This window comes from Tursiops truncatus, chromosome 16 (assembly GCF_011762595.2).
Source record: "Tursiops truncatus isolate mTurTru1 chromosome 16, mTurTru1.mat.Y, whole genome shotgun sequence".
Lineage (NCBI taxonomy): Eukaryota > Metazoa > Chordata > Mammalia > Artiodactyla > Delphinidae > Tursiops > Tursiops truncatus.
In genome coordinates, this window is record NC_047049.1 from 2,147,222 (window position 1) to 2,174,179 (window position 26,958).

The following is a 26,958-nucleotide window of genomic DNA, read 5'->3' on the forward strand; positions in this document are numbered from 1 at the left end:
GAAAGGGAGACCCAGGGAGCCTCCGTCGTCAGGGCATGGCTGGGGCTTGGAAGTGCCCTAGAAGCTCCCTCGACAAGCGGTGAGTGGTTTTGTTTGTATTTTTTTAAGCCACACTGTGCTTTAGATCCAATGCTTTAAAGAAATGTTTCTAGGACCTCAAGTATTGGCAAGAACTTGGTGTCTCTTCATTCTGAGGGAACCCCTCCAGAAACATCTTTGGATTTAGGGCTATTGATTTTTCTGGGTCTCTCACGTCTTTGCTGAAAGACTTTCCTTCAGGAGCTGGTATTTCCACACTGATGTCCTGGCACAAGATCAACAGGTGTCTCGCGGGGCGGCGGCTCTATCAGGAGCAATACAGCAGGCACATCCCCTGCTAACAGAAACTGCCTCCCAGACTGAGATTCCAGATGCCTTTCGGCCAGGCCTCTGCAGGGCAGCGGCTCCCGGCTCCACACCAGCTGAAGACATATTTCCACGTGGCACGTTGCCGGGCCACCCCCTGCTCCCTGCCCCTCATTAGCATCCAAACTGACAAGGCTGTGGCTGCCCACGTACCTTGGGCAGCCATATTATCATCGTGGGCTGCTGTTCCTTTCTTTCCTTCTTTATTGAGGAAATTGCTTGTGGTTCCACAGGACCATAAATGTTATGACAGTGAAAAAAACCAAGCTGAGAATTTCTCGTGTGACCCCGTACTGTTGATACATCTATTTAGATCTCGAAATTAAAGTTGCACACCCACGAAGTCCTCACGAATAGAGCAAATGACACACAATGTTGCATCCATGACAGAGAGCATTCAATCATATGCATATATTACGTCACACGGAAGTAAGCGCCTTTGTTAACGGGAGTCACCAAAATTTATTAATCTCTCATTGTGTGTGAGGCATTGCTCTGGGGGCATCATAGCAGCTGGAATACCAAGAATAACACACAGCCCTGTATCTCCTGCCATCACAGGCCAGCAGGAGAAGCACATGAGCAATTCAACTTCATTCAACTCCAATTCAAAGTAAAATGTCTTAAGGATTGAGTGGGAAATCATGGAAGCCAAAGAAATGCAGCAATTAACTATGAAACGAAAAGGAAGATCTGGGCAGAGAGATAGCAGAGTGACATTTCTCTCCTAAGCTCCACAGAGATCACCATGTTCTCTATTCCAAAGACAGGCACAGGGTCCACCAACAGCCCCAGCCAGAACCCCAGGCACCATCCTGCACGTACTCTCCCCTCTAGCCCCACGTTCAGCTTGTCACTGGATCCTCCCCCTACACTGCTGCTCTCCACCCATCACCACTCACCCACTTCTGGGTTTCACCATCTCCCACGTGGCCCGGACCGCTTCTCCAGTCTTGACCCCCTGACCACACCAAAGCTGGAGTAAGTTTATAGAATACAAGTCTGACCATGTCAGTACCTAGACTAAAACCATTCCACGGTTCCACATCACCCCCAAGATTAAGTCCAAAGTTCTTAGGGGCCTCATAAGGTCCCCCCTTGCCTCTCCCTGCTCACTTCCACACCTTTAGTATCATTCAGCTCTTTGCATGTGCGTGGCTTTCCTCCATGCTAGAACCCTGCCTGTCCTCGCCCTGCTGAATCAACTCCACCGCATAGCATCTTCTTCACATCTCACTACGGAGACCACTTCCTCTGCAACCCCAAATCTGTTGTGTGGCTTCCGTCCGCCACAGCCCCTGACACTTGACATCATGCGACTCCCCGCCCTGCAGCACAACTGTCTGTTAACTAGATGGGGAGCTCCCAGAGGACAGGGACATGCTGCTCAGCCACCACTGCTGTCTCCAGCACCTAGTGCAGGGCCTGACTCACAGCTGGCACTTAGTAGGGATGTGTGGATGGATGGATACATAAATAGAGAGCGAGCGAGAGATAGGATAGATAGATAGATAGATAGATAGATAGATAAGGGGGGGGGGTCTTTCCATTGACCGGGGCTGTGAAGCATCAATACCCAATAACTGGAAGACAATGGCAAGCGGCATCTGCCATGTGCATTTTAGTCAATTCAGGCTGCTATAACAAAATGCCACAGAATAAGTGATTCACAAACAGCAGAAGTTTGTTTCTCACAGTTCTGGGGCAGGGAAGTCCAAGTTCAAGGTGGTCACATTCTGGTGAGGACCCTCTTCCTGGTTCATATAGCTGGTGGTTCTCACTGTGTCCTCACATGGTGGAAGGGGTGGGGATCTCTCTTGGGTGTTTTTTAAAAGGGCACTGATGCCATTCATGGGGGCTCTACCTTCATGACTTAAGCACCTCCCAAAGCTCCCCCTACTAAAGCCATCACACTGGGCATTAGGAATTCAGCATAGGAATTCGTGAGGGACACAAACACTCAGATCACAGCAATGTGCAGAGGCTCGAAAGCAGAAAACATGCACCCCTTAGAGGGAACTTCAAAAGACAGGCATATCATGAAAATTTCACTTGGAAAGGCAGGCTGAGGCCAGATCCCAGAAGGCCTTGAATGCCAGCCTACAGAGTTAGGAAACAAGACTTCTGCTGCCACCCAGGGAGAGGAACCTGAAACAACCAGGAAAAATAAAAGTAGACAGAGACAAAACATGCAAATTAACAGTTTCCAAGACACCAGACATGACATCAGGCAATGAAAAACAGTGATCTGCGGAAGTCAAAAACCAAACCACATAAGCCCTTTGATGGCCCCCCTTACCGTCTTAAGTTCCCATAGCACCTGGGAACCCAGGGGGAGCTGGCGGTTCCCGAGTGAAGGACACAGAACTGAGACTCTAGGAAATCAATGTGACTGCAGTTTGCAAAGCAGGTGTTCACAGAGCTGCACAGAGAGAGAACCTGAAGTTCTGCAGAAAGATGTCCTGGGATAGTGAGAAAAGTAGATCAGAGTACACATCAGCATATATGGGCAGTGCAGGAATCTGCAGGAGGCCAGGGGGAAAACTACCCCAAAATATTAGAAAACAGTGCATCACATAGGACTAGAAATAGCGCTTGGTCCCACCAACCAGATTGAGAATTCTCATAATTCATAGTGCCTTGGGGAAAATTCTCAGGAAGTTCTTGCCTCAATAGAGGGGAATAGTTCTAGATGGTGTACTGCTATGGACCACCTAACAAATCAGAAAAGCAAGATCTGAGAGAATCAAACTGTGCCCTTTTAACTTGACTGTGTCCCAGAACAAAGCTCAGTAATTATGGGAATACAAAAATATCAACAACTAAGTAACATGTATTAGTGTCTGACAATCAATCAAAATTAATAAATACACAAAAAAGCAGGGAAACACAACCCATAATGAGGAGAATAACTGATCGATTGCAGCCAACCCAGAATGGATACAAGTGTTAGAATCAGCAAACAAGGACATTAAAAATTATTAAAAATATATTCCATATGTTCAAGTTTCTTGGAGGCAGGAAATACATAAAATAAAGAATAAACAGAAATTCTGAAAACAAAAACTAAAACTCTGGAATGAAAATTCCACTGAATGGGCAAATTAGACACTGTAGAAGAAAGAAACAGTGAAGCTGACAACATAGCAACAGAAGCTCTCCAAAATAAAACACAAAGACATTAAATAACAAAGCAAGATAAAACAGCCATTAGTCACTCGTGAGACAGCTTCAAGAGCTACAATATACATGCATTCAAGGACCTGAAGGAGTGGAGGGGTGGGGAGGGCAGAGAAAAATATTGAAGAAATAGTAGCAGAAAATTCTTCAGTTTGATTAAGCAATAAAACCACAGATACAAGAAACTTAATGAATCCAAAGGCACATAATAATTAAAATGGTGAAATCCCGTGATAGAGATCTTAAAAACAAACGGAAAAAAATGATTACATACAGAACAACGAAGAAAAGAATGGCAAGAAGATGGCAGAGCAACCTCTTTAAATGACTGAGTGAAAAAACCATCAACCTAGAATTTTATACTCAGATAAAATTTTCAAGGGTAAAATAAAGACATTTGCATAAATGATGAAGGTGAGAGAATTTACAATGAGAAGTTGAAGTTTTCACTACAAAAAGGTGAAAGGAAGTTCTCTGTACAGAAATAAAATGATACTGGATGGAAATAAAATCTACAGGAAAGAGTGAGGAGCCCTGGGAATGTTACTTACCTTGGCAGATATTTAAGACTTTTCCCTATTATTTAAATCTCATTAAAAGATAATTGACTAAACAAAAATAATAATGATGTATTGGAGAGTTTATAACGTACATATAAGAAAAATAAATGACAACAAAAGCTTAAAGGTCAGGAGAAGGGAAATGGTAGTATGCCATCATAAAGCTCTTCTACCATATGTGAAGTAGTAGAGTTCCAGATAGACTGTGGTAAGTTTAAGATGTGTGCTACATATCCTAAAGTCATTGCTATCTTTTAAAAGCACTACAGTTAATAAGCCAACAAAGGAAATAAAATGGAATCATAAAATGTACACCATTAACTGAAAAGACAGCAGAAAAAGAGGGAAAGGGAGCAAGAAAAAGATGGAAAAAGTAGAAAACAAACAGCAAAGCTTATGGACTTGAACATAACCAAGTCAATAGTCACATTATGTGTAATTTGACCAAACATTCCAATTAAAATGAAGAGACTGTCAGACTGGATGACAAAGCAAGACCCACTATCTGCTTCCTATAAGAAATGCACTTTAAACAGAAATGTAAAAGTGAGTGAAAACAAAAACTTAGGGAGGATATATACAGCCAACCCTGCTCGAAAGAAAGTTGGATTGACTATCCTAGATCAGACAGAAGGGTTTCAGAGTCAAGATTATTAGCAGAAATTTAGGAAAGGCAGTTTCAAAAGAAGATGGGGCTCAACTGATCAAGCAGCTCAAACCATCTTAAACCATTACGAACTTGATGACAGATTTTTCACAGTACAGTAAGCAAAAGAGATGTAACAGCAAATTAAAAGACAGAAACTAAACTTATGGCACCTTTCCTTCAGGACCTGATTGAAGACGTAGAAAGAAAATCGGCAAGGATATGGCTCACTGCTGCAGTGCTAGAGGCAAACGTAGCTGACACAGAACACTTCACCACCAACAGCAGAATGTGCAGTCTTCTCAAGGGCACACCTAAAACTGACCAAGACAGGTAATATCCTGGACCATAATTTAAGTCTAAACAAATTCCAAAGGATTCAAGTCACGTATGTATGTGCTCTGACCAAAATGGAATTTAATTAACAATTAATAACAGAAAGATATCTAGAATATGCCCAGATATTAGAAAACAAAATGACATACTTCTAAATGACCCATGGCTCAAAAAAGAAAACAAAAGGGAAATCAGAAAGTATTTCAAACTGAATGAAAATTAAAAGACATCATATCAGAATGTGTGAGATACAGCTAAACAGGGACGCCTACACCAAATGCCTACATTAAAAAAGAAGAAAAGTCTCAAATCAAGAACCTCAGCTTCCTCTTTAAAAAAACTAGAGAAAGGATAACAAATTAAAGCTAACGTAGGCAGAATAAAGGAAATAGTAAAGGTCAAAATGGAAGCCAATGAGAAAACAGGAATGAATAAAAGCAAAAGCTGCTTCTGGGCTTCCTGGTGGCACAGTGGTTGAGAATCTGCCTGCCAATGCAGGGGACACAGGTTCGAGCCCTGGTCTGGGAAGATCCCACATACCATGGAGCAACTAGGCCCGTGAGCCACAACTACTGAGCCTGCGCATCTGGAGCCTGTGCTCCGCAACAAGAGAGGCCGCGATAGTGAGAGGCCCGCGCACCTCGATGAAGAATGGCCCCCGCTTGCCACAACTAGAGAAAGCCCTCGCACAGAAACGAAGACCCAACACAACCAAAAATAAATAAATTAATTAATTAATTAAAAAGCTGCTTCTTTGAGAAGATCAACACAATTGATACACTGATCAAGAAACAAAGAGAGAAACTACAAATGACCAATACTAGGGATGAGAGAAGTGGCATCACTATAGAGTCAATAGGTGTTGAAAGGGTAACAGGGGAATATTATGAACAACTTTAAACCTATACATTCAAAAACATATAGGAAATGAAATATTTCTTGAAAGATACAAACTGCCAAAGAAATAGACAATGTTAGTACCTTTATATCTATTAAGGAAGCTGAATTTGTGGCTAAGAATCTTTGCCCTGCACCCATCCTCCACCCCCCAAAATAAAAACTTGTAGAAGCAGATGGCTTTACTGGTGAATTATACCAAACATTTAAGGAAGAAATATCGATTCTGCACAAACACATCCATAAAATTGAAGAGGATGGAACACTTCCCAATTCATTCTTTGTGGCCAGCATTGCCCTGATTCCAAAATCAGACAAAGACATCAGAAACTTAGAGTAGGGACCAATAACTCTCATAAACACAGATGAAAAAGATCTAACAAAAATTTACTCTGAGGCTTCCCTGGTGGCGCAGTGGTTGAGAATCTGCCTGCCAATGCAGGGGACACGGGTTCGAGCCCTGGTCTGGGAAGATCCCACATGCCGCGGAGCAACTGGGCCTGTGTACCACAACTACTGAGCCTGCGCGTCTGGAGCCTGTGCTCCGCAACAAGAGAGGCCACGACAGTGAGAGGCCCGCGCACCGCGATGAAGAGTGGCCCCAGCTCGCTGCAACTAGAGAAAGCCCTCGCACAGAAACGAAGACCCAACACAGCCAGAAAAATAAATTAATTAATAAATAAATTTGAAAAACAACAACAACAAAAAATGTTTCTGTGGTGTCTGTCCTGTGGAAGGCACAAATACAACTCACATAGTGAAAAAAAAAATTGACTCTGACAAATTATCCACCGATATATTAAAAGATAATATATCATGTCCAAGTAGGCTTCATTCCAGAAATGCAAGGTGTGTCTAACATTTGAAAATCAATCCGTGTAACTCACCATATTACCAAACTAAAAACTACATGATTGTTCCTCTCAATTGAACAGAAAGGGCATTTTACAAAATCCAACATCTGTTCCCCTTAAAAACTGTCAGAAGACAAGAAATAAAAGTGAACTCCCTCACCGTAATAAGAAGCATCTATGAGAAAACTACAGCTAATGTCAAATTCAATGAGGAATGTTTTCCCCTAAGATCAAGAACAAGACAAGGATGTCTACCCTCATCACTTCTGTCGATACTGTATTGAAGGTTCTGTCCAGTACCCTCAGGATGTAAAAAGGATGCAGATTAGCTAGGAAGCAGGAAAACTGTCTTTATTCTGAGATGACATGATTATTGACGACAAAAATTCAATGAAATCTACAAAAGCTACTAGGACAAATAAGGGAGTGTAACAAGCTTTCAGTGTAGAAATAACACCAGTACCCCAAAATCAATTTTATTTCTCTGTCAAGGGGCAATCTGAATTTAAATTTTAAAACTGTACAACTTACAATAGCACTAAAATATGAAAAATAGATAACTCCAATGAAATAAGTGTGTAAACTAAAATCCACAAAATATTGCTAAGAGAAATTAAAGATTTGAACGGAGATATAGGCCTTGTTCATGGGTCAGAGGACCCAACAGTGTTGATGTCAATTTCCCCCAGATTGATTCTGAGATCCTGTGCTATTCCCAGCAGAACCCCATCAAAGTTATTTTTTTTGAAAGTGACAAACTGATTCTAAAATTCACAGAGAATTGCAAAAGGACTTAAAACAAGGAAAAGGAGTGTTGAAAAAGAAGAGCAACCTTGAAAGTATAAAACTATTTGACGTAAAGTCTTACTATAAAGTTACAGTAGTCAAAACAGTGCATTATAATTTTCAAAATGAAGAAATATGCTAAAGGAACCAAGTAGAGATTTCAGCAATAACACACAAGTATGGACACTGAGTTTTGACAAAGAAGCAAAGGCAATTCAGAGGGGAAAAGACAGTCTTTTCAACAAATGGTGATTGAAAACAAACTTTCTATATGCAAAAAAAACCTTTGAAAGTTAGCTCATACAAATATACCATATACATGGTATATACTCATACTATACACAAAATTTAAGTCAAAGCATTTCATAGACCTAAATGTAAAAGCTAAACTAACTACAGAGCTTCTAGAAGAAATTACACGTGAAAGAAAGTATTTGTGATTTTAATTTAGGTAAAGAACTCTTAGATACCACACTCAAAGCACAATCCGTAAAAGAAAAAAATTGATAAACTGGAATTCATAAAAACTATAAATTTCCACTTTTCAAAAGACACTTTAAAAGAATGAAAGAAAATATATAGGAGAAAATATTTGCAAATCACATATATGATCAAGGACTTATATCCAGAATTTGTAGAGAACTCTCAAAATGCAAGAAAAAATAATAACCCAACTTTTAAAATAAGGAAAAGATTTGTGAACAAATACTTCACCGAAGAAGATATATGGACAGCAAGTAATCTAATAAAATATCTTCAATAACATGAGTCATTAGGGAAATGCAAATTAAAACCAGAGTAAGGTGTCACTACACATTAGAATGGCAAAAATGGATAAGAATGACCATACCGAGTATTGGTGAGGATGTAGGGAAACATCCTCCAGCATACAGAGTAGTAAAACACTTTGGAAAACAGTTTTCCATACACTTAAACAGACACCTAACATACAGTCCTGCATTCCACCCCAGGTATTTACGCTAGTGTAAAGAAAGCATATGTTCATACAAATATTGTACATGAATGTTCACAGCAGCTTTGCTTTTAACAGCCAAAAACTGGGGGAAAAATTTTTCACCAGAGGACAGTGGCTAAATATAGAGCATTGTACACATACCTCAGAATCCCACTCAGGGGCAGTAACAAGTAATGCAGAACTGACACACGCAACAACATGGATGACTGAGTAAAGGCAGGCAGACGAAAATGAGTACATCCTGTACGATATCCATTTATACAGAACTCTAGCATTATAGTGACAGAAAGCAGGTCGGTGTTTGCTGGGCGGGGGCAGTGTAGGTTGAATCAGAAGAAGACGTTATTAGGGGCATGAAGAAATTTGTGGGGTGATGGATGGATTCACTCTCTTGATTGTGTTGATTTTACAAATGTATGCACATGTCAAAACTTATCAACTTGTACACTTTACATATGTGCAACTTACTGTATGTCAATTAAAAAGGGTTCAAATTAGAGCTAATAAATAACCAATAGCAAGGTCACAAGATACAGGATCAATATATAAATATCAATTGTATTTCTATATACAAACAATAAAGTATTCAAAATTAAAAATATGATATCATTCATAATAGCATCAACAAAGATAAAATATTTAGGAATAATTTTAACACAAGAAGTGCAAGACCTGTACATTGAAAATTGCAAAATAATGCTGAGGGAAAATAAAAATCTAAACAAATGAAAAGAAAATCCACAATCAGTGGATTAGAAGATTAATATTGTTAAGATGACAATTTTCTCCAAGTCGGTCTTTAGACTCAATACAATGTCTACCAAAATTCCAGCAGGCTTTATTGAAGAAATTGACAAGGTGATCCTGAAATTCATATGGAAGTGCAAAAGACCTACAACAGACAAATCATTTTGTAAAAGAAGAACAAAGTTGGAAGACTTTTACTTCCAACTTCAAAATTTGCTATAACTCTACTGTTATGAAGACAGTGTGGTTCTGGCCTAAGAATAGATATGTAGGTCAATGAAACAGAATTGACAGCCCAGATAAATTCTATATCAATTGATTTTTTAAGTTAATTAATTTATTTACTTTTTGGCTACACTAGGTCTTCGTTGCTGTGCGCAGGCTTCTCATTATGGGTGTCTTCTCTTGTTGCAGTTGCAGAGCACGGGCTATAGGCGTGTGGGCTTCAGTAGTTGTGGCACATGGGCTCAGTAGTTGTAGCTTGCGGGCTCTAGAGTAGTTGTGGTGCACGGGCTTAGTTGCTCTGCGGCATGTGGGAACTTCCTGGACCAGGGCTCGAACCTGTGTCCCCTGCATTGGCAGGCGGATTCTTAACCTTTGTGCCACCAGGGAAGCCCCTATCAATTAACTGATTTTTGACAAAAGTGCCAAGGCAATTCATTAAAAAAAAAAAACGATGACTTTTTTAACCAATGATGCTGGGACAATATGCAAAATAATTAATTTGAAAAGGATCAAAGACTTAAATGTAAAAGTTAAAACAATAAAACTTCTACAAGAAAACAGAAAATTTTCAAGCCTTCGAGTTAGGGAAAGACTTCTTAGACACGACATCAAAAGCATGGTACATAAAAGAAAAATATTGATAAATCGGGCCTCGTTAAAATTCAGAACTTTTGCAGTTCCATGACACCAGTGAGAAAATGAAAATACAAGCAACAGACTGGGAGAAAAATATTTTCAAAACACATATCTAATAAAGGCCTTTGTCAAAAATATACAAACAACACTTACAACTCAATGATAAAGAAATAAGCAACCCGATCAAAGCATTAGTGTAAAATTTAAATAGACATCTCCCCATAGAAGATCTACAAATGGCAAATCAGCCCATGAAAAGATTGACCATTCGTCATTCGGAAAAAGCTAATAAAACCACAATGAGATACCACTTTCCATCCACTAGAATGGCTATAATGAAAAAGGCAAACAATAACAAATGTTGGTGAGGATGTGGGGAAATTGAAACCCTCATACACTGCCGGTAGGAACCTAAAATGGTACAGCCAGTTCTAAAAACACTTTGTCAGTTTCTTAAAAAGTTAAACATAGGGCTTCCCTGGTGGCGCAGTGGTTGAGAGTCCGCCTGCCGATGCGGGGGACACGGGTTCGTGCGCGGAGCGGCTGGGCCCGTGAGCCACGGCTGCTGAGCCTGCGCGTCCGGAGCCTGTGCTCTGCAACGGGAGAGGCCACAACAGTGAGAGACCCGCGTACCGCAAAAAAAAAAAAAAAAAAAAAAAAGTTAAACATAAATTTTCCATATGACCCAGAAATTCCACTCCATTCTTCTCTTCAAGAGAAGTGAAAATACATGCCCACACAAAAGCTTTTGCATGTTTGTTTGCTGCGTTATTCATAAGATCTCAAAACTGGCAGCAACCTGAATGCCCATCAACTGGTAAAGAGACGAGGGAATAGTATTCCGCAATGACAGTGAAAAACTACTGATACATCATAACATGGATGGACCTCAAAAACATTATGCTGAGTGAAAGAACCCACTCGCAAGAAACCACACATTTATGATTTGATTTATAGGAAAGATCCAGAAAAAAGCAAAGCTACAAAGAAAGCAGATACGTGGTTGCCTAGAGCAAATAAATGTGCCCAGGGAATAATACTGGGGTGATGAAAATGTTCTAAAACTGATTTATGGTGATAGCTTGTGAAACTAAGTCAATTTACTAAAATTTTTTTTTTAATTTACATTAAGAAAACCACACTTAAAAATTATGACATATATGATATGCAAAATATGCCTTAATCAAGAGTTTCTTAAAAAGAAACAAGTGGTTCAAAGAAGTGTTACGTTTTTGAGGATTTGTGATCAAAAACATTTTAGGAAGATCCGAACTGTATATTAGGAAATGACTCCTATAGTTATATGAAGGATGGATCAGATATGTGAGAATGACAGTTTTGAAGTAATAGAACACCTAACTCTGGTCCTTTCCGTCAAACACACATTATGACACAGAAACCTGAGGATAATCAAGACACATTTGAAAAGCCCGTGTGATAGTTTTACTCCCAAAGAAAACACCTCCCCTCAAAGGAAACAATGCCACCGAATCCGGCAGAATTAGAGCTAAGTGGAGGTCATCAGGTAAGGCCCGCCCTACTCACAGCATCTACTCTGCTGTGACACTTAACAAACGTTGATACAGTTTTGTGAATTACTCTCCTTATGCAGCAAAATTCTGTTTCCTGTCACAGCACATCCTACTAATGTGACAAGCTGGAACTATGACAGTGCTGATGTCCTGTGCCAAAAACCATCCAGCAGGTGACTGAAGTCACTTCACTGTTTGCAAACCAGAGCCACGTGCCAACTGCAGGCAAGTGACACCTGAAAACTCCAACACGCAGTTTAAGAGAAGATGACGGATGTGGCCATCCTGCATTTGATTTTGACAAAACGTCTTGTTCCAATGCAAATACATGGGATGCGTCAAAGATATAATTGTTGGTGACATCAAAGCTGGTACCAGGTCGTGTGAGGGGAATTTGCCTTCCTGACCATTTCTTCCTTAGATCTCTAGCAGAGAACTGCCACTTTAACTTCTTTTTAAAATTTTCCCTTCATCACGCCCTAATGCCATCCTTCCTAAGACACTTTCTTGAAATCATTAATATGATTGGGTTTTGTTCTTCTCTGTCTTTGAACTACAAATGGGTTTTAAAGCAATATGCCACAGCCAGGCAGAACCTCGTCTCTCTCAGTTTCCATTCACGCTGTGAGCAGCTCTCTTTCACGTTTGCAAGGAGCCTTCCCTTACATTTGTCTGAAATGCAGCCAACCTCAAGGCCATCATTTTAGGTTATGTTTGAGGTTAAAATGAGTAAGAAATAATGGAGCTTGGGTGTAGACCACACACTATAGGCGGGCTGTCTGCAAAATGAGAAGCAGTCATAGAGGATCAAGCTGCCTGGTGAATGGGCGAGAACTCTGCCCTTGGGGGCAGGGAGGCTGCGGGGTGGGGTGGGGGTGGCAGGAGGAACCTGACAGTAAAGGATGAGAATGTGTATTGGAACTGACTGTAAACGCCCAGAGGTCTGTCATCTGAAAGAACAACTCTTTTTTGTGTGTTTGATTTTTGGTTTGGGGTTTTTTAAATGTTTTTTAATTTAATTCTTATTTTATATTGGAGTATAGTTGATTTACAATGTTGTACTAGTTTCAGGTGTACAGCAAAGTGATTCAGTTATACATATGCATATATCCATTCTTTTTCAGATTCTTTTCCCATATAGATGATTACAGAGTATTGAGTAGAGTTCCCTGTGCTATACAGTAGGTGCTTGTTGGTTACCTATTTTATATGTAGTAGTGTGCATATTTTAATCCCAAACTCCTAATTTATCCCTCCCCCACCCCCTTTTCCCTTTTGTAATCATAAGGTTGTTTTCTATGTCTGTGAGTCTATTTCTGTTTTGTAAACAAGTTCATTGTGTCATTTTTTTTAGATTCCACATATAAGCGATATCATATATTTGTCTTTCTCTGTCTGACTTACTTCACTTAGTATGATAATCTCTAGTTCCATCCATGTTGCTGCAAATGGCATTATTTCATTCTTTTTAATGGCTGAGTAATACTCCATTGTATATATGTACCACATCGTCTTTATCCATTCATCTGTTGATGGACATTTAGGTTGCTTCCATGACTTGTCTATTGTGAATAGTACAGCTATGAACATAGGGGTGCATATATCTTTTTGAATTAGGGTTTTGTCTGGATATATGCCTAGGAGCAGGATTGCTGGATTGTATGGTAATTCTAGTTTTAGTTTTTTAAGGAACCTCCATACTGTTCTCCATAGTGGTTGCACCAGTTTACATTCCCACCAACAGCGTAGAAGGGTTATAAAGATCTAAATGGACATTTCTCCGAAGAAGACATACAGACGGCCAAAAAGCACATGAAAAGATGCTCGAAATCGGTAATTATTAGAGAAATGCAAATCCAAACTACAATGAGGTACCACCTCACACTGGTCAGAATGGCCATCAGCAAAAAGTGTACAAACAATAAATGCTGGAGAGGGTGTGCAGAAAATGTAAGAGCAGTTCTATTCGAGAGTATAAATGCTAAGGCTGACGGAGGGAGGTCATGGGGAGAAAGATGACCGGAGGCATTGAGGAGGCTCTTTCTGACTGTCCACGGTCGGCATGAGCTTCCTCGGGAAAACTTCAACAGAGAGACACCCAATGAGAAGTGAAGTCGTCAAATGAATTCAGTGGAGTTCAGAGAAGTGGAAAGAGCCTCCACTGTAACAGTGGGATGTATAAGACCTGTAATTTCTCTTCCAACACTTAGATTATGATCAAGTATGATTACTGTTTCCTCCTAATACTTAAGATTTATCATTTTAGGCTTATTATAAATCTGAAATCAGTAAAGATTAGGTCAATTAAGGTTAAAAGAAGGAATAAAAATAATCCACATTATAACGAGGTCTAAAAATTATTAATTTCAAAGTTCATGTTTTTGAAGAGGCAACCTTCTGTTGTTAGAAAAAAATATATAATAGTTCATGCCAAATGACTGACTTGTTTTCTATGATTTCACTATTAGACAATAGTCAAAAAGGTATCTACCCCCAGTAAGTCATCAGAAATTCTTTACCTGTGATCTGAAACTCCCTAAAATTGAAGAAAAGTGTTGTTGTTATATACTTCGGCTTATTTTTCTAAGGTGAAGACACACAAGTTTCATCAGATCTGCAATGAAGTCCATGAATCCTCACATGTGTAAATCTCTGCAGTAGGACTTCTGTTCGGGGCGAGACAGCACACTGGACAGCTCAGAAGTCTTCCTCAGTGAGCGTGACTTGGAAGCAGAAACCCTGTGAGTGTCAGGGCCTGTGGGGCCTCTCCCAGGATCCATGCTCCCAGGGTAGGGGCAGTGCAGAGCTGGTGGGCGGGTCAGGCCAGGCTCCAGGCCCCCTGCAGCACTGAGTTTTGCAGGGAAATGGGAACCCAGGCCCAGCCCGCTGCCCAAGCAGAACCACAGGGGAGCTGATGGCAAAGCACACAGCAGGCTGAGCGTCCGCCCAGCGAGAAGCCTGGGTTCCCCTGGCCACTGTCGGCCAGCAGGGCTGGCAGGAAGGAAGGGAGCTGAACGAGGAGCGTGGGGGGCTGAGGACACGCTTGCAGCAGCAGGAACCATCGCATCGGTCTCTGTCTGACTCTGACCACCACAGCCTTCCAAGAGCAGCGGCTGCCCCCCGCATCCACCTTCTAAAACGTATGCGACTCTTTTGGTCAACTCCATTCAGGAACACGCAAGGAAGGGGATTCTGGGGATACTTCCAACTCAATTTAACCAAGTTAACACAGGACAAAACCACCACACAATATCTCTACTACCAAAAAAAAAATCTTAAAATGCAAAAGACACTATTTCAAGTACATGAATAAGCTTCAAAACAATTACGAAAATAATCAGAGACTACAAACAGAGCTAATATATGAAACGAGGTAAGCACCAAATCTGGTGGATGCCAGGGTCACAAACGGATCTCCAGGGACCTGGGGACTCCACCGTCCATCCCTGCAGAGTGACAGCACGTAAAGCCAGAAGCCCTGAAGGTACCCTCAGAGGAAATGAAATAAACTCAACTCACAAACGAAGAGAGCAAGGAAATACGGCTCTGGTCCCAGCTCAGGTGCGAAGGGAATGTCCCCCTGAGACGCTGACGTGCCCACCCAGCTTTACACAGGTTAGAGAAGCATCTTACTACCTGCATGGCCCAACAAGCCAAGCATTCAGGTGAATGTGGTCCCAGATAGTAAGTCAGCAGTCCCTGGGCTTCCTGGTAGAAGCAACTCCAAATACTATCCCCACCAAAAAATATATTCCTAACCTATTTCCAGAAGTGGAATCCCAGATAATACTATTTTAAAGTCTCAAATTAGGGGCTTCCCTGGTGGCGCAGTGATTGAGTCTGCCTGCCGGTGCAGGGAACGCGGGTTCGTGCCCCGGTCCGGGAAGATCCCACATGCTGCGGAGCGGCTGGGCCCGTGAGCCATGGCCGCTGAGCCTGCGCGTCCGGAGCCTGTGCTCCGCAACGGGAGAGGCCACGACAGTGAGAGGCCCGCGTACGGAAAAAAAAAAAAAGTTACAGACAAAATGTGTCCCCCTCAAAATTCATGTGCTGAAATCCTAAGCCCCAGCGTAATAGTATTTGGAGGTGAGGGTCTTGGGAGATGAGTATATCATGAGGAAGGAGCTTCAGGACGAGATTAGCGCTTTTAGAAAGAAGGCCCCGGAGAGCTCTCTCACCCTCTCTGCCACGTGAAGACACTGAGAAGACAGCCACCTATGAGCCAGAAGGCGAGTCCTCCCTAGAGACCAGGTCTGCTGCCCCCTTGAGCTTGGACTTCCCAGTTTCTAGAACTGTGAGAAATAATGCTTGCTATTAAAAAACCACCCAAACTAAGACAAAACCCAACAAATGTTTCATGAAGAACCCCTATAAAACAATATGAAAATAATAGGTTATGCAGTAGAAAAAAATGGGAGAGAAGAGGCAACGCACAAAAGAAGAAATTCAAATAGTAATTAAACATACGCAAAGGTATTCAGCAATATTAATAGTCAGGAAATGCAAACTAAAACTACTGCGTGTATATTCACCAAAAGGGCTGAAATGAAACCGACCAATAGTACCAAATGTCGGTGAGCACTTGGAAAAACGGGAATTCTCACACACTGCTGGTAGGAGTTTAAATTGTCACAAGCACCTGAGAAAATCACTTCGTATCACCTGCTGAAGTTGAACATACAGTGCCCTACGATCCAAGAATTTCACTCCTGGGTATGTTCGCGGTAAATATACAAGCAGATAAACCACAAAATAAAAGGTATAAGAATATGATTGCTACATTATTCAACATAGTCCTGATAACCAACCAGGACCTACTGAATAGCACAGGGAACTGTACTCGATATTTTGTAATAACCTATAAGGGAAAAGAATCTGAAAAGGATATATATAGAGAGAGATATATAGATATAGATAGAAAGATAGATCTCTGAATCACTGTGCTGTACACCTGAAACTAACATGATATTGTAAATCAAGTATACTTCAGTTAAAAATTAAGAAAATAAACCCTCAGAACAAGCAGTCCTAAACTAGAAATAAGCTCAAGTGTCTGTCAACAGAATAAATAAATTGTGGCTTATTTATATAAAGAAATAATATACAGGATGAAATGAATATATTAGTTATACTCTACAACCTGAATCACACTGACCTTTGTCAAGGGCCAGTTCCTGAAGATTATGGATTTATATGTGAAAGGCAAAACTACAACACCTTGAGAAGACAATTAGGAAAATATCTTTATGAATTTGAAGTAGGACATGATTTTTAAACATGAGAAAGAAGCACAAACATAAAGGGAAGATGGATAAATTTGACTGTGTTAAAATAAAAAATACATGTTCGTAAAACATACCATAAAGCCCATGATGACCTAGATTAGCAACATGTAAAACTACAACAAAAGGTGAGTATCCAGAATATGTAAAAAATTCCTCAAATCAATTTTTAAAACACAATCAATTCAATAGAAAAATAGGCAAAAATCTCAAACGGAAGCTTCACAAACATATGAAAAGTTTCTTAGCCTCACTAATAATCATGAAAATGGTAGCTAGAACCACAATGAGATACATTTCACACCTCCCAGTTGAGGAAAAACTAACTAACTTCTAACAGGAAGTGGGAGCAATTAAGTTTTTTGGTGGGAATGTAATTTTGGTGTAATTACTTTGAAAGCAGAATAAGTTCTAGGGATCTAATGTACAGCATGGCGATTATAGTTAACAGTACTGTGTTACATACTTGAAAGTTGCTAAGAAAGTGTATCTGAAATGTTCTCACTACAAAAAAGAAATGGTAATTATGTGACGTGACAGAGGTGTTAACTAACACTATGGTGGTATTCTGCAATATATAAGTGTATCAAATCAACACTCTGCACACCCTAAACTCACACAGTGTTATATGTCAATCATATCTCCATAGAGCTGAGGGATAAAAGGAAACCAATTGGCATTACCTCTGAACTGGAAAGAAGTGCACAACCTATGCCCTGAAATATATATATATGTATGTGAATATATATATGAAATGTTTGCTTTTATGTACCAGGAGACAAATTCAAAAATATATTTATAGCAGCATTTTGTAATAGAAAAAGTCTGAACAGAATCCATTGACAACAGAATGGATAAATAACCCCATCTCCATTTAAAAGAACCCTGAAAAGCAGTAAAGGTGAACGAACTATGGTTCCTTCCATTCATCACCATGCATGAATCTCACAAACATATTAAGAAGGAAAACCACAGGAAAATGCATACAGCGTGATCACAATTACATAAAGTCCACATTTCTGAAAAAAATAAGTAAAATATTGTTTAGGGATTGCTACACATGTAATAAAAAATCAAGAGAAACAAGAATGGTAACCACAAAACTAGACTTGGTGATGATCTTAGACAGGAAAGGAGGATGATGCTATGGGGGGAGGAACACAGTGGGCTTCAAAGAATCACTAATGTTCTCTTTCATAACTTGGGTGGTGGGTACATGGGTCTTTGGTTCATTAGTATTACTTTTGCATGTCATATATACTATAAACATAATTCTGTCACAGAACACACCCACTCCTCTTACTCTAAATTGTTCCTTTGGTCTATCCTTGGCTACCCCTCTCTCCTTGGGAGAACCTCTGATGCTCTGCATGTCTAGCACTTAGCTCTCTCCAGCTTGTCCTGTCTGTCCAGCTCCCACGTGGGTGTCGCTCAGTTACCTTCAGTCAACTGAGCCCCATCAACGCCCTCCTCAGGCTGCACGGGTTCTGCTGCCAAAACTGATAACGGAGATGTCATGATGTTAAATGATGTGTTAGATCACCTCCAGGAAGCCTCTGACGATGGGTCCCCTGGGTGTCATTCACCTTTTCGCTAAGCTCCTAGCAATACCAGATGCTACAATGATCTTGCGGTTGACCTTGGATAATACATTTTGAATCCACCATGGCTCTCCCTTCCACAGCAGCCTCGGATTTGCACCGCAGCTCACTTTTCCGTCATCGGATGTCAGAAATGTCCACAGCAGAAGACAGAAGTCAGGCACTGGCTCATTTCTCCATACGGTACACAGGGAAACTCAATGGCCAGGAATTTCTCTGAATCTCAGGGACGGCATTGGGTGCAATAGTCTATTGAAAATTAAAATGACCAAAGATTGTGCATAGGACCCAGCCAGCAGGCAAACTAAACTCTTCCTTCTTATTACTGGTAACAGCTATGGGATTCCAGAGGAATCTGGAAAAACATCAGGAAGAAAGGAACCAGAGAAGAAAAATAACAGGAAAATGTGGGAAGAGAACAGCAAACAGCAGCTGGAGATAACAGGAGAGGCACAGCAAAGATCAAGGGGGCACTGAAGACCCTGAATTATGCTTTCATCGCTGACCTCAGGCAGGAGGCAGTGCCCAGGGTCTTCAGTGTGGGTGGGCCAGCTCTGCAGAGCAACTTGGCCCTTGAGGCATCAGCCTGCGTCATAGAAGCTCTCAGCTCTGCAGCCACCACCTGAGATCGCCTGGATGCCCATGAAGGCGCCATTCAGCAGGAAGTCTGTGAGGGCCAGTGTCTCAGGTTAGCTAGGCGGGATATCACGCACCACCACGTATGCAGACTACCAGATGCACATGGTGACCTTACTGATGGGAGGTGTTGCCAGAATTTGCCCTCCCCTTCCCAGCCGAAGACAAACAGCTCTCTCCCACCATCTCTCCCACAGCCTCCCTCTGCTCTCCTAGCCAGAGTCTTTGAGGCCAAGTCGGGTGAAGGAGACAATTAAAAGGATTAGAGATGTGCTGGGCAGGCTTCAGGGAGGTTCCCCAGAAAGTTTTAAGAGAGGTCTGGAAGCAGACAGGCCTGTAAGAGAAACAGATGAGAGAGAAGAGGGGGCTGGGTCTCCTTGACATTTTCTGGAAAATGCAAGTTAAAAAGTTGAAATATTTGGAAACATATTTTTGAAAGTAATTCTGAACAATGTTCTGAGATAGCTCATGGACATGACATCATTAGGTTACAGACAGTTTTAGAAAAGTGTGCATCTTTATGTTATAAAAATAGTTCTAACAGCTATCACACTAAACTAACCTACCTGGAAATCAAGTTAGGGGACTAGATCACAAGGTCTGGACCCATAAGGCATAAAATGCCCCTTTTCCTCCCATTTGAACCTGATAAACCTTTAAAGCCCTGTTCAAGTGTCACCTTACCTTCTGCAACTAAGTCTGCAGCCTGGAAGATTCCAAGTCATTGGTTAGTAGCACCAAATGACAGTTAAATAACTGGGTAGTATCACCATCATCATCACCATCATCACTGTCATCGTCACCATCACCATCAACACCATCATCATCATCATCATCACCATCACCATCATCATCAACACCAAGATCATTATCATCATCATCATCACAATGAATGTTTTAAATTCCTTTTAAAAAGGCTGCCAATGACCTCAGCCTGTAGACATAATCATTATCATTCCCATTTAACATATGGGGAAATTAAAATTCAGAAAGTTTAGGCAATTTCCTCAAATCTTCCAGCACTTAAAAGAAGCTAGAATTCAAGCAGGACTGTCTGACTCCAAAGCCCTCAGTCCCAACCGCAGGACGAGGTGTTGTGTACTGTCAGTTCTGTGGACGGCAGCCTCCCTCCCCCACCTGAGGGCAGGCACGCTGGGGGCACAACAGGACTGTGCTGGTGACAAATCCAATGGGATTGGCACAGAAATGGGCAAACAGATGACACTGTTTTCTGATTAACCTAAGGCGCTATTAGACACGCGGGGATTTTAAACCACGTGGAACAATGTTTGTTTCCTCATTACATTGACTTCACCACAAATTGATGGGTGGCACTCCTTTAGGAAGACAGATCTACTTCATGAAATGCATAGATTAGCCGCTACAATCACACACACTTTATCACTCAACCTAAAAACTGCAATAATTTGTTTTTTATTTAAGCACTTTTTTGATGGAGCTATTGCCCTTGAAAGGTTTGCAAATGCAAACCAGTTGGTAGTCATTTAAATACATTCCCACTTTAAATATACAAATGTGGTGACTTTTCTTTTTTAGAAGAAACAAATCACTAAAAGCCAATCTTTCTAAGAATTTAGATGGTGTGTGAGGGTTTGCTTTCTTCCTACAAAGGTCCACTTTTTAATAGCCCTGGAAAATACAACATTTCAGTCTACTGAAGCCCAGTGGTTAAACACAAAGCTGACCCTTTACTGTGCCAAAGGACAACAGGAAAATCAAACACAGAAGCACATGCGCACAGGCAGAAGGAAAGCTAAAACGACAGCCTGGCTGAGTCCCACGTCTATGGAGTCTAACAAAATATTATCAAAGAGCCATGAGAATTCTAGATGTAGAAGGGGACAAAACTGACTCAGAAGGAAATGAAAAATCAAAGAGTCCGATAACTAGTGAATAAACGGGACAATGTTTTCAATTAATTACCTTTAAAAAACCTCTAGTCTCAAAAGTTTTACTGAAGTCTTTCACATTTCAGCTATCAGGTGTCGACTGAAAAAAAAATGCACAACCTAAAAGTTGAGAATTATCAATATGTCTTATTCACTGGACACACCGAGAATTCAAGCCTGGAAGGCAGCCTCTCAGGCTGCTCTGAGGGACTGTTCCAAAGAGGCGACGGGGGGAGCCGTGATCTCGAGGAGTTTCTGCAACAAAAACCAGGTAGTTGGAACATCAAAAGATTACTGTTAATTAAAGAAAAAGCAGACATCTCAAGTTAATGAATTTAGTGCTTTTCTATGTACGGGAAGATGCAAGAGTCTGGGCTGATGGAAATCATTCCTCGGACGTGCCCCTCAGCCATCTAGGGCCAGTGTCCTGCTTTTCTCCACCCTGAATCCCCTCAAGGGTGTACCATCGAGGGAGGCTACAGTGGCTGCTGGCTTCATGGCTACAACAGCCTTTGTTTACTGACATGGCTGGCAACATTCTTCGTCCACACAAGACGCATTAGCTTCTCGGAGCTGAAAAACACTGACAGCTTTCCAATTGTTCAAGCGGCATGCCTGACAAAAGTCTGATCAATCACTGTGTTGACTGAGGGGGAAGAGGAGAAAGCAGTCAATGAAACGAAGGTCCAGAGGAGACGGGATAGGGTGAGGCTGCCCTGGAAGAGGTCCGGCCATCCTCGCAGCTGGAGGGAGTGGGGAGGAAGAGGGCCCCGTCCCCCGCTGGAGATGAGGTGGCCTCAGGGCGGGGGAGAACACAGAATCTGCAGGACGATGAGTGCAGCTTTCCCCACCGCGTTAAATTCGGCTCTCAGAACCCAGAGCTGAGGACGAAGAGGCATCAAAGACTTGGAAAGCTTGGGCTTCCCTGGTGGCGCAGTGGTTGAGAGTCCGCCTGCCGATGCAGGGGACGTGAGATCGTGCCCCGGTCCGGGAAGATCCCACATGCCGCGGAGCGGCTGGGCCCGTGAGCCATGGCCGCTGAGCCTGCGCGTCCGGAGCCTGTGCTCCGCAACGGGAGAGGCCGCAACAGTGAGAGGCCCGCATACCGCAAAAAAAAAAAAAAAAGACTTGGAAAGCTTCACATTCTACGAGTGGTGCAAACACCTGGGGGGCGGATGGCCCCTCATCACTCACTAGGAAGTGATCCCACGGCCCTGTGGCCTCCACCTCAGCCCCCCTCCCCTGCTCAGGCCCGCAGAAGCTGCAGCCCAGAGGTGGGGCAGAGGAGAGTCAAGACTTGGGCCCTCTACCTAAGGGGAGTGGCGGGGGACACTTTCCTGCCCCCCAGGCAAGGAGAGTTAAAGAGATCCTGGCTCACGAGGGAAACCAGTGCGACTGTGCTTTTCTAAAGGCTGGTTAACTGCCCCCTGCTCTTCCTTAAACAGGGAAGATGGCAGAGCGGAGAGTGTGGCGGTCAGTGGAGTCCCTGCACTGCCTCTCTGGGTCGAGTGGACACTGGGCAACGGTGCTGGGCTTCAGCGATCTTGCTGTCCCCACCCAAGTGGGAAGCCCACTGGGCAAGGGGATCCAAGGAACAAGGGGCTCCAAGGCAGGGTGAGAGAGTGTGGGAAGAGGTTCTCCATGACTGGGAAGGGGGCCTGGAGAGGCCCTGCCGTGGCCCTCCCACGAAACTCACAGAGGCACCTGCCAGACGGCCTCGGAGGACAGCCGCCGCTCAGAAGCCACGTACCACAGAGGCAGCCACAACCCGCAAAGTCGTCTGACAGCAGCAGGTGACGGAGGACCCAGGCCCTCTTCCAGCCTCGCAAACCAGCGGACACGGGACCTGGGATGGGAGGGGAGGCGGGAAAGCCTGGACCACACTTCCTCTCCCGCAGCTCCCTGGGGCCTCATGGGGGCAGGGAGTAGGTGAGACTGGAGTTCAAGCTGGATTCACTTGGTCTTTTAATAAACCAAGTGGCCAGAAAGGTATGGAATCCTCCCAAGATGCCAGCGGGAGGTGGGTGGAAACAGGCTGCAACACACAGCTGAAGATGATTCTTAGAAAATATGAAGATGGTTTCACGTCCGGACTCCACAGAGTTGATAAGTCAAATATTAGTGTTCGGATCATGGCGGGTGGAACTGGAGAAGAACGGAGACAGACAAGGAATGTCCACCTGTGCTGGGGGACGGGAAGCTGGGAGACCGAGAAAGCACCCACCACAGGGCTGTAGTTTTTCTCCAGCGAAGCTCAAAGCCCAGGTTGGACACAGAGGAGCAAGTAACGCATAAAATGTCCTTGTAAACTAAAACCCACCATAGAAACAATTAAAATGACGTCCTTTTTCTTGTAAGTGTAGTAGTTTGGTCGGTTACATACCCATTTCTAGTTTCGACTTTCCACAGACACCACCAAGGATAGCTGTAACTTGTGACACTATCCAAAGTGTCACAGTCGCAGGAGAGAAAGGACTCTGCATGTGCCTGCCTACAACTCCGGGCTGTCCCAGGGCTCGGGGACAGGACGGCCCAGTGGGCAAGGCATGTCTCTGCTACGGTTCAAATCACGCCCACCATCTGCCCACTGTGTGGTCCCGGGCAGGCCATCCATCAACACCCGGCCGCCTGTGCTCCGATCATGAGTTACTGTTGGCGCTTTCTCAACTTCATATGAAGTTGATGCAAACACAGCTTCAAGCCCTCACCAACTGGATCACCACCCAGATGGCACTCAGGGGAAGTCCTGGAGCCGCTACTGGTCCCAAAGTCAGGCTACACCGCAAGGGAGCCCCGTGGGTGGAGGGGTGAGATGCAGGAGCGGGGACTCTTCAGTCACCTGCTTCCCCATCCAGGGCAGAAACTTTCAGCCTCTCCACCACATCCATCTCTGTGTCTCGCCCCATGTCTGCACAAGCAGTTAAGTTAAATGTCACTTCATCTCGACAGGGCGTCATAATCTACTCAACACTCCAGCCCTGATTAAGCTCAGTGGGGTCCGGACCCCAACTGGACCCCAACTGGGATGACGGAAGTTTGGTGGGTGAGTACGTTCCCCAAACTCTGCACATCACAAAGCCAGCAGTCGAGGCCAGCATCCCGGCATCCATGTGTCAGCTAAAACCGCAACTCAGAAGAAAGACAGAGAACGTTTTGCTCAATTTAGAGCCTACTTGAAATTAATGGAGAATAAATGTTCCAAATTCAAACCTTTCGAGGGACAATCTCCATTAAGCCCGAGCTCAGCTTCATTTCTGATCCACTGTTGCAAAGAGTAACAGCTGTTCGGGGCACGATAACTGTAATCGAACTACTGAGGCCATAAACTTGGAAAAGAAAACTCTCTTTCTGACGGTCATCAGGAGAAAAGGGGAGTGAACAGCACATCTGACGAAATCTCATCCCACTGCGAGTGGCCGTCAAATCCGCCAAGCTGCACTAAAGGTCATTTCGCAGAGCGGCGAAGCCACCAGACGACTCCCTTCCCCTTGTGGGGACGGCAAGCCTGCGAGAGCAAAGGAGCAGCAAAGGAGTGACAGCTTAGTAGGGAGGGGACACCGTCCCGACATGTCTGGTGGGCTGGGAGGAGGGGACAGAGGTGACCTCCTTCAGCCTGTCAACCTTTCAGCGTCTGGCTCCCATGTCCAGGGCTCGGGCACACAGGTGTCAACAACCTCATACACTCCTTCCTGCAAGTTGACAACCCAGCTACGGAAGTGAAGAGGGGGTAAATACACACAAAAAAGGTTTTCTTCTAACAGCAATAGCTACTCTAACACTCAAGCAAATTTGTGTCCTAGAGGCATCTAACACAGCCTTAGGGAGTGACGCATGAGCTGCAACTTACCTGAGCCAAGGCAGGGAAGGAGGGTGGTCAACACAGAGCCCTGCAGGCAGAGGGTCTCCCACATGAACAGGAGCTGGAGAGCACAGGGCACTGGTGGGAAGTGGCGAGCGGAGGACAGGAGCCGGGAGAGCATGGGCTGGGCCGTCAGGGCACCGCCACACGTTAAAGGATTTCAGTAGGAGAGGGGCCATGTCTGGTTTGCATCGTTAGAGACCCCTCGCTGTGGCGTCCCAGCACCTGAGCAGACGGGAGGACGACCGCGACAGTCCAGGAGGAAAACGATGCAGGGTTTGGGGTGGTGAGGTGGAGGATAAAGACTCCCAGGCCCTGGGAATGGACTGGACGGGGTAGGGGGTCTTCCGGTTTCAGCAATGCAGCCTTGGTGCCCTCACTGGCCAGGGATATTCTAGAGAAGGAACGGGCTCCTCCTTTGGGTTTGCTTGTTGCCAAGTGTGGGGTGATAATCAACAAGGGAGGGAACCAGAGGGTGAAGAGGATGAGCTGAGCTTTGGACGTGCTCAGTTTATGATTCTGGCAAGACATCCAAGCGGAGATGTCAGTAGGCAGGTGGATACAAGTCTGGAGCTTGGGGGAGGTCTGAATGGTGAGGCAAATATTGATGTCGTAGTATCTGGACGGCACAGGAAACCGTGACAATGTCTTCTTACCCACGGGAGACACAGAATCCGTGAGGTGAAACAGGGACTGACTAATCTCTGCTGGAGAAAGATGAGAGAGAGGAGACGACCAGGGTAAGAAGGCTGGAGCAGGAATCCAGCTGAGAGACACGATGCACTCTCCTCGTCGGCTCCCTCTACAGTTTCCTCCCAGCCCAGGAAAATCTACGGCCACCTGTTAGTCTCCTAACAAAGCATGGCCGTCTCCTGCTTCTAATATAATCACTACGCTGCACACGGAGAGCACACGTCGCAGGGGAGACAGCTGTGTCCGAGGCTGATGAAAAGTAAGGTAAAGACTAAAATCTTCTACTGGACTGCGCAGCACAGAGAACATCGGCTGCCTTAAGAAGGAAGTGTGGGCGAAGTGACGGGAGTAGAATGGGGGTAGAAGCCGGCTGGAGAGCACCGTGGAGGGGATGGAGGGAAGAAAGGATGGAAAATATTGATGATTCTTTCAGAAAACCTGGCACCAGCGAATCCCCCTGAGGGTAAGGACCGTAACTTTCTCATTTCTACATTCTATCAGAGTACCAAGTGCCTAAGAGCACGTTTGCAAACGTTTGATGTCTGAATGAATGAATTTCTGTGGAGGGTCACAGCAGGGAGAGCGGAAGACCAGGTGTCCAGGCCAGAAGGGCGTGAGAATGAACAGGAATGTGGGCCCCCCGGGGAAAGCCCTGGAGATGGTCACGGTTCCCGAGGTGGGGCATGTGGGGCGGCAGGGGGATCAGGGCACCACGCAGAGGAGGAAGCAAGCCTACAGCCACCACGGGGGTGAGGCCAGCCGCGCAGACGGAGTCTAGACGGCGAGACCCCACCGCCACACGAGAACTCTCCTACTGCATTGAGGAGGTCGTGGGGAAATGTCCAAGGTCCTGGAGCAGAGAACACCACGGTTGGTGGAACACAGATGGCTCCCATGAGAATATGAAGTGTAAGACCTCAAGGGCAAAACTAGAATCTGTTTCTTATTGGTGTCCACCAATAACATGTCACTGGTCTCCCAAGTGGAGGGATGAAAGTAAGAAATGTACACATATCACCATTCTAGGCCTCACGGTCAACACACAGCAATGGCTGAGGATACAACCTGAATAACACACTGGCTGCCCACTGCGACTGGACCACAGGCTCCAGGAGAACACGCGGGCCTCAGGTCAAGGTTAGGAAAATAATCTGGATGCAAAGCCATGCTGTGGGCATTCAGACACTGAAGTTTGTC

The 26,958-nt window shown here is 43.8% G+C and overlaps 1 long non-coding RNA gene across 1 annotated transcript in view; it reads right to left on the reverse strand.

The window, feature by feature from the left end:
* LOC141276725 (uncharacterized) overlaps nt 1-26,958 on the reverse strand; it is a 406,019-nt gene that overhangs the window by 171,739 nt on the left and 207,322 nt on the right. The window lies entirely within an intron of this gene.